This window comes from Onychomys torridus, chromosome 7, assembly GCF_903995425.1.
Source record: "Onychomys torridus chromosome 7, mOncTor1.1, whole genome shotgun sequence".
In the NCBI taxonomy this organism is placed as follows: domain Eukaryota; kingdom Metazoa; phylum Chordata; class Mammalia; order Rodentia; family Cricetidae; genus Onychomys; species Onychomys torridus.
In genome coordinates, this window is record NC_050449.1 from 49,316,117 (window position 1) to 49,328,043 (window position 11,927).

Sequence of the window (11,927 nt, forward strand, 5' to 3'; positions counted from 1 at the left end):
GGTCCCAAAGATCTGTGACATGTGACAATAAGAAGTGTACTTCACACTTTTCTCTATCCTTCCAGATTGTACAACCCAGTAACTCTGGCTTACTAATGGGTTTCCCAAAGCTACAATGAAATATGGCTCTGAATCAACTCACTCTGGTGAGATGAATCACTACTCAGAGCTGCTTCCCTGCCCAGAATGCCTACTCTAAGCTCCTCACTGCAAAGGGCTCACGACCACAATGTCCCGTGTAGGACATATTAACCACTGACTATCTTGGCTTTGGGGGAACACAGTTCAAATTCTTTAACCTTAGAAATACTCAGAATAGTGGTACACCCCAGACCAGAGTGACTTCATGGCATAGCAGTTGGGCCCTGGCTGCCTTATTGCTGAGGTGCAGTGGAACCTAGTCGGGGCTGTTATACAATGGTTTGAGAAGTGGGCTTAAGCTGATGGTGTGAAGATGTCACAGACATCAGAGAGCATCCTTGCTGAACACTACCAGAACCCGAGGAGGAAGGTGTTCTTCCCAGTCCTTATCACCTACACAAGCTCTTGTTCTGTGGTAGCCCAGGTCAGGGAGAGGAAAATGGGAGGAAGTCTCCAGGGCCATAATAGGACACATTAGACAACTGAGGTCGCCCCTGTTACCATCAGGGTAGATTTGAATGCGACATCAGTAGAGTAATCATCCACACTGGTGAATTGGTAGGGGGACCCAGAAGGAGATCCAGTTGTGCTGCCAGAGTGGCGAACTATACATGTGGCCAGAGTGTGGCTGCCCACAGCAGCTGCTATCCAGCCTGGAGTTTTGAACTGCCCTCTGCACTTGTGGGTCTACCTAAGACCAACTATGTCTGCCGACCAGAACTCAAGACCACACATTTCCAATCTCTGAAACCATGCTCTGTTTACCTTTTGCCCAACTCCACCCCAGGGTGTTTGACGCCAACTTCATGTGCCTTTTTGTATCCTAAGCCAGCGGACATTTCTGGACCAAATCCTTCTGTACCAAAGTGTCAGACAACCCTTGTGTCACTGTGAAAGTTGACTCTGACTGCCCCATATAGAGAGATTAAAATCTTCTGCTTAAAATGGAAAAAGAAAAGAATTCCCTAAAGAGGGCAAGGGTATTTGCACATGAAAAAAATAAGGTTACTGTTAATGTACCAGTCAACTTTTGAGTGAAAAATCGCACAAAGTTTAGTCAAAACAGAATCATTTGTTCAGGAGGATAAAAACTGACAAGCATAGTATGGACCTGGCACTGGCACTTTATATATTTTCTTTGTCCTGGCAAAATTACACATCATCCACTTCCCAAGTAAACATGCTAATACCTATAGTGTACATGCTCAGTTTGATTCAAACATAAAATCCAATGACAAGGAGGGAATCACAAGGGTCACCTTGCTATCTAGAAACGGCAAAGGCCACCTTCCCTTGACCATACATGAAGCAGCTCCCTCCTCTTTCCTTGTGCTGGTCACATTCTGAGCTTGCTCAGGGAACACTAGGAGGACACAGTAACTGTCAGCTAGTGACAACACAATGCCCCCTGAGTTGTATGACTAGCATAATGGCTGCTACTGAGTAAACAGCAAGGTCGGGCTGCTGTAGACCATCCCCATCCCTGGGGAAAGGAAAGTGGGGGAAGAGCTGAAGATGGGTAAGAACTGAAACATTGCTCCTCCTACATGATGAGAATCTTAAGCCAAATGAAACAATCCATCTCTAATTGGGTCAGCACTGGAAGAAATGTTATGATAAAATGACTGATGTCTATCCTTCTGCTAGCCAGATTGCAGTCAGGAAACTTGGCACTACTTTCTCCATACCTGACAAACCTATTTTTAATAGCACGTATCAGCTAACACAGATTATCTATCCACCTTATGCATATCTACTTTATCTTGAAATTTATCATCATCATCGTCGTCATCATCCTGTTATCATGGCATAACACGCATTCAAATTGTTTTAGGAGCCACATGAAGATAGGGAAATTTGTGTGACTCCACAGTTCTCTGTCCTGTGCATGTTAACACTAACATTTTATAATGACTCATTTTTAAAGCTAATAATCTAGAAAATAACAAAGTTAAAGCCTTGAAGAAAAAACACTAGGACTAGAACTACCCTGTGATAATCACTAAGTGTGAGAAGAATCCATGAGACAATAGTGGCTGGATCTAGAGCTGGTGTTTGCATGCCCCAGGACAGTGTACAATGATGGTTTCTTTCTATTTGTCACTTAAACACTATGTTTTATACTTTCTAGGTATCACAAATATCACCTTCAGGGAGAGTAGCAGGAAAGAGGCTCTCTTTTCATTTCAGAGGACTTTAATTTATTTTCATGTCACTGTGACCAAATAATCTGACAGTATAGGACAGGGATGAATGTTGTGCTTTCCAATTCCTGACACAAAGAATGACTATTTAAAAGAAGGGGTACTGAGGGGGCTTGCTTACTTTAATATGTGGCCTTCCTCTCCTACTGCCTCGACACCGTTATGCCTCTTAGTGGGTGCTTCTAATGCTCAAACCACCATCCTAGAGAGCACACACTGACCAAGATTCAGTCCTCAGCTAGTTTCCACATGATGGCTGGAACAAAATGCTTACTTCCTCCTTCACCTGACCAACCCTGAATAAGTTCATATCAATTAACAGGACAACAAGCCTCATTCTTTAGTGGTTTAATGGACTGTGTCTATACACACCATTGTCATGATGACAAGTGCCTTCAGCACTTACTGTGCAGGCTGGCTTGGGCCTGGCTGAGAGAAGGTGGAGATTGTACTACCTCTTAGCGTGCACCTTCCCTGCTAACTCCTTCACCATCAAAGTCTGGTTTCTTTATATTGGGTGTGTGTGTAGGGGGGGGGGTCAAGGCAGGGTTTCTCTGTGAAACAATCATGGCTGTCCTGAAACTCACTCTGTAGATCAGGCTGGCCTCGAACTCACAGAGATCTGCCTGGCTCTGCCTTCTAAGTGCTGAGGTTAAAGGCATTCACCACAGCCACCTGGCCAAGGTCCGGTTTCTAATCTATAAACCTGTCTACATCCTGAGGGTGACCTTAAACTCCTTATACCCCTAGTGTCCCTTCCTGAGTGGTAAGAATACAGGCCTATGGGACAACACCCCATTGATGCGATGCCAAGGAACAAACCAACCTTGGGCCTCCTGCACAGTAAGCCAGTATTCCCCAAAATGACTTAAAAACTGCCAACACACGGGCTTTTCCACAGTCATGAAGTACTTCAGATGGAATATATATGCCACCCTGGGTTTGGGACCACTGTGGCAGTATGGTAGTGTTTAGTACTCTTTATGTTGCACTTACTTTGGAGTTCTACTGGAAAGTTGTGACTCTTCCATGGTGAGTCTCATGTCTTAATGGGGTGAAAAGTGGAGGTTATAGGTAAAGTATCACTTTCATACCATGTTTGGTAACATACTGTCCTCTTACATCCTGTAGCTAGCTTCTTGGTGAGTCACTTCAGTGTCCTGGATGGATCTTCTATGGTGGGAATGCTGAGAAAGACATTTATTATACATACCTGTGATGCAGTTTAGACTGATAGAGGTAAAGTTTGAACTCTAATTTTTTTCCTTGAGAAAATTGACATTGAAAATAAGTTGGATAATTGCATGTCCATTGAGGGAAACACACATACATATTTCCTGATGTACAAATTACAAAGGTGAATGTAGAGACTATGGACACATGCCCTTGGTTTATTACTTGGGATGTTTGTTGTTATTTTAGACTAACCTAGATTGATCATGGCAGCAGTGGTGCACCAGGAAAAAGAGATAATCAGTATGTACACAATTCTTGTATAAAATGATGCTAAGTGTTGGTTAAGCGGCAGTGCTCATGGCTGGCTGCCACCTACGGCAGCCATGCCAACAGAGGAGAGTGCTAGAGGAGAGTCACAAGCCATGGTTACCTTTCTAGAGCTTTATTGGGAGAGAGAGGGAGAGAGGAGAGAGGAGAGAGAGAGAGAGACAGAGAGAGACAGAGACAGAGACAGAGAGGAAGAGAGGAAGAGAGAGAGAAAGAGACCACGCGCAGAGTGGGGAGTAATATGGAAGGAAAGAGTATGGAAAAGAGAACACAGAGAAAGTACGCCTGCTTTTTAGGCTGGGACACCATCGCAGGTTGATGACGTAATTAAGGACAGAATCCTTACATCCCAGAATTTTTACTTATTATTAAAAAAAAAAAAAAAAGGCAGGTAGATGGGAATAGGGGTGTCGTTTCTCTCAAAAGCTGCTTCCAGCTGACTGTTGGACATCGGCTGGCTCTTGGGGGAATGGAGAAGGGGAGTCTTCCAAGGCAGACAGGCATTGTGGGATACTGTCTGCCATCCCTTGTTCTGGAGACGTGTATCCCTCTTGATTGTGGCTGGGAACTTTCTGTCTGACAAGATGCTGGTGACATAGAAAAAAGCTTAAAGAGAAAAGAATCATTATTATTTTATGTTGGTAGATCTGGCCTGTCCAGATGAATTTTTGAAACATGTTAAGCTTTATCAGAGACAGATTATTTTAAAGCACCTGTTTCCTTTACAAGTTTGGCATCTAGGAGACAGGTGATCATCTAAAGTCTTTTTTTATAGTGCCCAGACACTTTTGGGTCTGGGGGTGTAAATACCTTTTAGCTGTTAGTTTCTTACTTGATGATCTTTGGGCTTCGGTTCTGTGGTGGTCCTGTATCATTGGCTGAACAATGAGTTAGAACAGGGAACTGGGAAGAGAAAGGCTTGAGGAGTATGAGAATTTATTTTTTTGGAATTAGGGACAAGGCAAAGATCAGGGCCCTGTCTGTATGCACGTGAGAAACACAGGCAGTGGATCTGGAGTGAGCTCTTATCTTAGCTGGAAATATTTTTTCATTAAGTGACTCTGAAAGTGTAATTAAATCTGGTGAGGTGGGTAAGGCTGTCCTCTGTACCCGACAATAGAGAAAGAAGAGGGGACATCACAAAACTCCCAGGACTGAGTCAGTGGTTTTGGTGTCCAGAAGGAAAGAAATGGATTGCTGCCCTGCTGCGTTCTGGGTTCCCTGCCAAGTCTGTAGCCAAGCCTAGGTCTTAGCTGGAGGTGTTAGCTTGATATACCCATGCGTCTTGGTGCCTAGGGGCAGTCAGCTGACTGGTTGTCTTTCTAGATGGCACTTTTAACAAGGCTGTTGATGGCCTGGCAGAGCATTTGCTAGCCTTTCTCACAGGGACCCAACAGTTTTTGGGAGTCAGTGAGTGCCAGCATTTGGCAATTTTGTTTTCGAGCTTTTATCTCTTCCCTGGCACACCTTAAATGCCACAGATGACTCTTTTGCCTGTGGGGTCAGGAGCCTTGCTCTCCAGATGCTTAAGTTTTAGTCGGGGAGGTGTGGGGAACAAGAGACAGATTTTACTCGTGTCCTGAATTTTTTTTTTCCTGATGACTGATGGCTTAAGGACAGCTTTTGGAGGAGCTGCCAGGAGGCAGACTATAAACCAATCCTTTTGGAAGACTTGTCTGAGGCTATAAACTGATTTTTGGCTTAGGAGACATCCTGACCATGTAAAATTATTTGTATGGATCTTAGCTGCTTCCAGATCCATCTGTGTCTCCCAAGGCAGTTTGAGAATGAGTGGGTAGAGTTAAGGTGAGTTAGGGCGAGAGTCTTAGAAGCCACCCAAGCCTGCCCATTTGAGCCCACCCACTGCCGGCGGAAGTCAGACAGAAAAGGTTGCGTGTGGCAGACGCAGAGTAGGGAGGGAGAAGGGTTTGGAGGTTTAGCAGAAAGCTTGGGAATAAAGTTTTTTTTTAATTTGCCTGTTCACTGGCAGAAGTTCCTGCAAAGCTGTTATTCAGCCAGATTTACCTGTACCTGCCTCTTTGTTTTATGGCTTTTGCCCATATGCTGGCAGAAGTTCCCGTGACACTGTTATGTGGCTAGATTTATTGGTACCCGCCCCTATCGACCAATGTAAGTGGTAAATGTATCTGTCCCTTTGTCCCATGGCTGTAGCCAAGAGAAAAATAAAATAACAAACTGGGATCAGACTCCAATCTCGAGCATCCTGGAGAGTGAAGAGAAATATAAGAATCAGCTCGTTACCCATCCTCTTCATCAAGGGATGGTAAGGGCACTACAGTTGGTCCACCGTTGGACCTGAGCCAGCATTTACCCGCTCGTCAGGAGTGAAAATGTGCCTGCCGTTGTCAGCGCAGCCTGAGGATAACTCCCGGGGTGTCCGTCGCAAAGAATACAACTCAGACTACAGCCATGAGAACGGCGGACACTCACTGTGGTGAAGAATCATGGTGGTAGCAGTAGTGGTAGCTCTATGGGGGTCCAGAAGAGGCAGCGAGGGACATGCTAGAGGTCTAGCAGTCTTGCTGGATGGGGGAGGAGGCAGCAAGCAGCATCAGTCACAGCAGGTCCTCAGTGGTGTATCCGAGTCACGGCACCAATGTTGGTTAAGCGGCAGTGCGCATGGCTGGCTACCATCTGCGGCAGCCATGCCGACAGAGGAGAGTGCTGGAGGAGAGTCACAAGCCATGGTTACCTTTCTAGAGCTTTATTGGGAGGAAGAGGGAGATAGAGATAGAGATAGAGATAGAGGGAGAGAGAGAGAGAGAGAGAGAGAGAGAGAGAGAGAGAGACTGTGCAGAGGGAGGAGAAATATGGAAGGAAAGAGTGCAGAAAAGAGAACACAGAGAGAATACGCCCACTTTTTAGGCAGGGATGCCGTTGCAGGCTGGTGACATAATTAAGGATATAGTCCTTACACTAAGGAAGTCATTCCAGAATACATATGGGAGCTGCTCTTCTGAGGCCGCATCTGCAATTTAAAGAAAACACTGTTAGGACAAGACTGTTGGCACATGTTTCCTCTCCTTTGACTTAGGACTATAGCAAACAGGAGGGGAAGAGTAGTCAAGACAAGACACCCAGTATTAGTCTGTTGTGTCATGCTGGTATAAAACACCAAGGCTGGAGATCGTGTGAAGAAAACAAGTAGTTTTCAGTTTTGCACACTCAGCCCAGCATGCAGGCCAATCTCTTCGGCCTCTTGTGGCAAGCCACAGAATATGTTATAAGGAGTCCAGTATATTAAAGCTATACCTTGACCAGGCCAAGGGTCAGTCAAGTGGCAAGCCATCTAGCATGAACTATTTGGTGTTACACAACTTAATATTCAGCTGTGCCTTGTTATGAATTTCTTGTGCTCACAATTCCCACAGACTGTGTGTGTGAAGTTCCCTGCTGGAGCCAGTACTTGGATAAGATCACTAAGGCAAAGACAAGCTGGTGGAAGACACATAGCTTTGTTTCCTATGCAAATGAGGCTCAGACCATCCCCCTGCCTTGTAGCCTAGTGGCTCTCCAGAGCAATTGACTGAAAACAAAAGAGGTTTTTACATTTCAAGGTGGAAGGTAGGGTGGAGCAACATTCCTGAGTAGGCAGAGAACCATGTGACAGGGAAACAAAAAATAGTCCTTTTTCTGCAAAGGCAGACAGAATGGCATGACCAGGGAGAAGGGAAGAACACAGAGGTTTTGTAGATGGTAAGGGAGAACTCTTGTAGACTTCATCGGAGCCAGGAACAAGGAGAGATGGAGGGCGAAGAAACAGAAGATGAAGATGAGGCTGGAAACATAAGGGCTTAGTCTTTAGCAGGACTATGAGAGGGCAGTAAAAGAGAGGACAAAGAGGAGCTGAGTGTCAGGATGGAACTAAAGCTATGTAGAGAGGATTTCATCCCAGAGAAATAAAATTAACAGACATAAGAACATAGCGTATGTAGATTTTTTTCCTTAGATATCCCATGCCAGATGTAGCATCTTCCCTGGACTCTGAGCAATCAAAAAAGGCTATCATTGGAAAAAGCACTGTAACTCCCGATTCCATCAGAATGGGACCCCACTAGATGATGCTATTAACTCCAAACTACAGCAGGACCACCCTAATCAGGAAAACAGGGTGATGGAGCAGCTCTGGCCCCAGAAAATAATGGGAGTGATAAACAACCCTTTCTTGAATGAAGGTCAATTGAACAATTACAAAGAGCCACCCCAGGAGCTCAGGACTCTTCCTGCACTCCTCCTTCACAATATTAACTCCTGATTCCCCAACAATATGATTAATACTGAGTGTACGGACCTCCCCCAGAAGGATGCTGGGGTTAGTAATAGGACATAGCTCCTCCGCTATACAGGGTATAAAAATTGTCCCAGGAGTGATTGACCCTGACTTCATGGGAGAAATTCAGATTATTGTACAACCCTCCCTACAAAAACAATTCAGATCCATCCAGGACAGCTCTTAGTGCAAATACTGCTGCTCCCACATCAGGTCTTGGGAAGCTCAGCCTCTGCAGTACCTAGAGGAGCTGCTGCCTCAGTTCTAGTGATATGGCCTTCTGAATTCAGGAAATTAAAAATTCCAGACCAACAAAAACTCTGAATCTTACAGGGGAAAAGATAACTAACTGGTCTTTTAGACACAGGCGCAGACATTTCTTGCATTTCTGGAAAAGATTGGCCAAATACCTGGGAAACAGTTGTTACTTAGGCCTAGGTCAAACAAATAATGTTGCCAGAAGTTTGGGAATATTGAGATGGTCAGATGGAGAAAATTATGGCACATTCTGTCCATATGTCATTCCCTCCATATCTATCACGTTTTGGGGAAGGGATGTAACACAGATGGGTGTGTTATTAATCTCTGCTAATGAAATAATTTCAGCTTAAATGCTACAAATGAGATCTAACCCTGAAAAGGGCCTGGGTAAACAGGCCCAAGGTAGAATTGAGCCTATTATTCTAGAAATAAAGAATGACAGACATGGCATAGGATATCAAAATTTACCGTAGGGGACCACTATTCTCCTAACTGCCAACCCCCCAATCTGGGTTGAACAGTAGCCCTTAAGTATTGAGAATATTGGTGCTGCTACCTGTCAAATTTAGGAGCAGCTTGTAAAGGAGCATTTAGAACCGTCCACCAGCCTGTGGAATACCCCCATATTTGTTATTAAGAAAAAAATCAGGCAAATGGCTGTTAAAAGATCTTAGAAAATTAAATGAAATCATGAAGTCAATGGGGACCTTACAGCCTGGCTTGCTATCCCCTATGGCCATCCCTAAAAATCAAAATATAATTGTCATAGATTTACAAGATTGTTTCTTTAGCATACCTCTCCATCCTGAAGATTGTCAGTGTTTTGCCTTTAGCCTGCCTTTTCCCAATTTTCACAGACCTTATCAGAGGTATCAGTGGAAACCCCAAGGAAGCAAAACTAGCCCAACCTTGTGTCAAAAGTTTGTGGATACAGCGCTTTTGCAAGTGCATAAAATGTATTCTGATGTTTATCTTGTTCATTATATGGATGATATATTAATTTCTCATACTGATACAGCATGTTTGCAGGAGACATTACAATTTCTGGTCCAACAATTGACTTTATATGAGCTCCAAGTGGCCCCTGATAAAACCCAAATTCAGTCTGTTTTCTCACATTTGGGACATGTCATTCACAAGGACTTTGTCTCTCCACAACCTTTCCAATTAGGAATGAACTGTTTAAAAATGTTAAATGATTTTCAAAAATTGCCACAGCTCAACCCCTGCCCACACCAGATGACACTGGACAGCGCCACTGATGGAGATGGGGACAACCTGCAGCCAGTCTCAGATGCCATACCTTTCCTGGTTGAAGGTCTTCAGATTCACCAGCAACATCCCCATCCCCCAAAGCAAAGTGCTGCCTCTACACATGGCAGCACATTTCCTTCGTGGGGGCAGGTCAAATGTCTGGTGTCTGAGGCTACTCAGATTCTTGTGAATCAGGGCAAACAAAGCCTTAACTCCTGAGAATCATTTCCTGGCAATGCTGACTCTTCAGGTATTTTCTCTATTTCCATGTACTCTTGCTCAGGATACCTACTGGGCATACATTCCAGAAACCCCTCTCTTCCATCTAGCCATATGGAACTCTGAGGAAATAAAGTTTGTTTCTAACTACTCTTCCTTAATGGGAGGAGAAGGATCTAGTTTCTTACACCCTCATTTGGCCAAACATTTTAGTTACAAGGGACATTCAGATAGGCTTCCCTTGTGGTTTTGGTTTGTGGTTTTCTTTTTTGTTTGTTTGTTTTGTTTTGTTCATACAATGCATCCCATACCAAGATGCCTGCCCTAAAGGCACAGGACTCTTAAAGCTAGCCAACACCCCCCCCCCTCATGAAACTTGGTCATTGAACATTACTTCTCCTATCTGTCTACTAGATCTGTACCTGATAATTCACCACCTCCCAGGAAATTTCCATTTTGTGACCCTAAGTTCTCACACCATGCCTGGGATAATGTAAAGCCTATGGCAGGCCACTTCCGTGGAATAGGCTATTACTCTCGTTAGAGAGTCAGCCATATGATCTCCTTCATGAGTGGGACCTGGAATCATTGTATGTGCATGAACATGATGAACAAAGAAAGAATGAGTCTTAGACTGAGTTAGTTCCTGCAATTTTGAAAGCAAGTTTAAAATTGTAGAGTGGTTAGAGGGGGAGGGCAGTCTCTGTATGTGGGAATAGTCTGATTATGCATTGGGAGCCTGTATATAAATTAAAGCTTCTGTCCCCAGTCTCCCAAAGACAGTAATTACTGCTATCTATCAATTTCACTTTCTGAGCAGAGGTTTCCTGTGTAAGGAAAGACTGTAGAACCATCAATAATTAGTGCAGCTTGGCCTGAAGCAGAGCTTCTCCAAGCTGTACATTATGCTGCTACTGTGTGGTGGATTTAGCCTTTGCTAGTTAAAAAGAAAGAAAGGAAGGAAGGAAGGAAGGAAGGAAGGAAGGAAGGAAGGAAGGAAGGAAGGAAGGAAGAAGAGAGGTTTCTGGGCTACGTGCTGCTTTGATAGAACTGCTTCTGATAGTTGATGGTACAGACAGCTCTCCCAAAGCTGGTAGTAAATTAATCACTGCCATGTTGGGAAGCTGAGGTAGGAGGAGCCAGCAGCCAAAGCTGCCATTTTGGTCTTAGAATGGTGCAGTTTAAAGCAATAGGTTCACAATAAGACAGATTCAGATGGATAGTTTACAATGTGTGTAAAATATATGTAAGCTTGAAAGAGACAAAAAAGGTGATATATACAGTTATACAAAGAAATACATAGTTTTAAAAAATAAAGTCTTTAAAGAGACAGTAAAATTAATATAAAAAATAAGCCACATAAGGATGGATATCATACAGAGAATCTGGATTGTGTTGTCTTTGGGATTTTAACTGCAGAAAAACATTTGATTGTAAAAGCTGTTGAGTTAAGCCAAAATGTATATTTTAAAGGTACCTTGACTTTGAAATTTGGGTATAAGGATATGTTGCTTTGGGAAGGAGGCTTTGCTTTTATTTCCACAGAAAGCAAGAGGCTATGGATTTATTCCAGATTAAGATATATCAGGTTTGACCAACCAAGACCCCCTGAAAGGTCTCTGATGACACCATGGCCTAGATGATCCAACATCCAGAAGGATTTCAAGGCAACTGGTTCAGATGATACACCCTCACGGACTACTCCATAATTCTAAAACTTTCTTTGTGTAACCATAAGAAACAGCGCCCGCCCCCCAGCAGGAAGTAGTAAGAAAAGTTACGCCCAAATTCCCAAATATACCAAGCTGGCTTTGGAGATGGAACTGGCTCACTCCTTCTCTAAACCAAGGTATATTGCTAAAAAGAAAAGGTTAAGAGATTTTTGTGTCCCAAATCAGAAGAGCCCTCTGGTGTGGGACAGAGAAAAACCAATATTTTTATTTAAAACAGGTTGATTATAAATACAATCTTTTTCAAAAGAAGAAAAGGGGATAGTTTAGATATGATAGGATGAAAGGGTAGATTAATGAACCTACTTTTTGTATTATCTCTCT

The 11,927-nt window shown here is 43.6% G+C and overlaps 1 long non-coding RNA gene across 2 annotated transcripts in view; it reads right to left on the reverse strand.

Moving 5' to 3' along the window:
• Nucleotides 1-4,314: 4,314 nt before the first annotated feature.
• Nucleotides 4,315-11,927, reverse strand: part of LOC118587183 — a 23,649-nt gene continuing 16,036 nt past the window's right edge. Inside the window, exons 2-4 of one of the 2 annotated variants that reach the window (XR_004945442.1) lie at nt 6,785-6,837; nt 6,300-6,533; nt 4,315-4,454 (exon numbers count right to left, since the gene is read on the reverse strand). This is a non-coding gene — a long non-coding RNA (uncharacterized LOC118587183). Of the gene's footprint in view, nt 4,455-5,801; nt 6,534-6,784; nt 6,838-11,927 lie in introns of those variants that run through there. The other variant, XR_004945441.1, reaches the window with a different exon arrangement.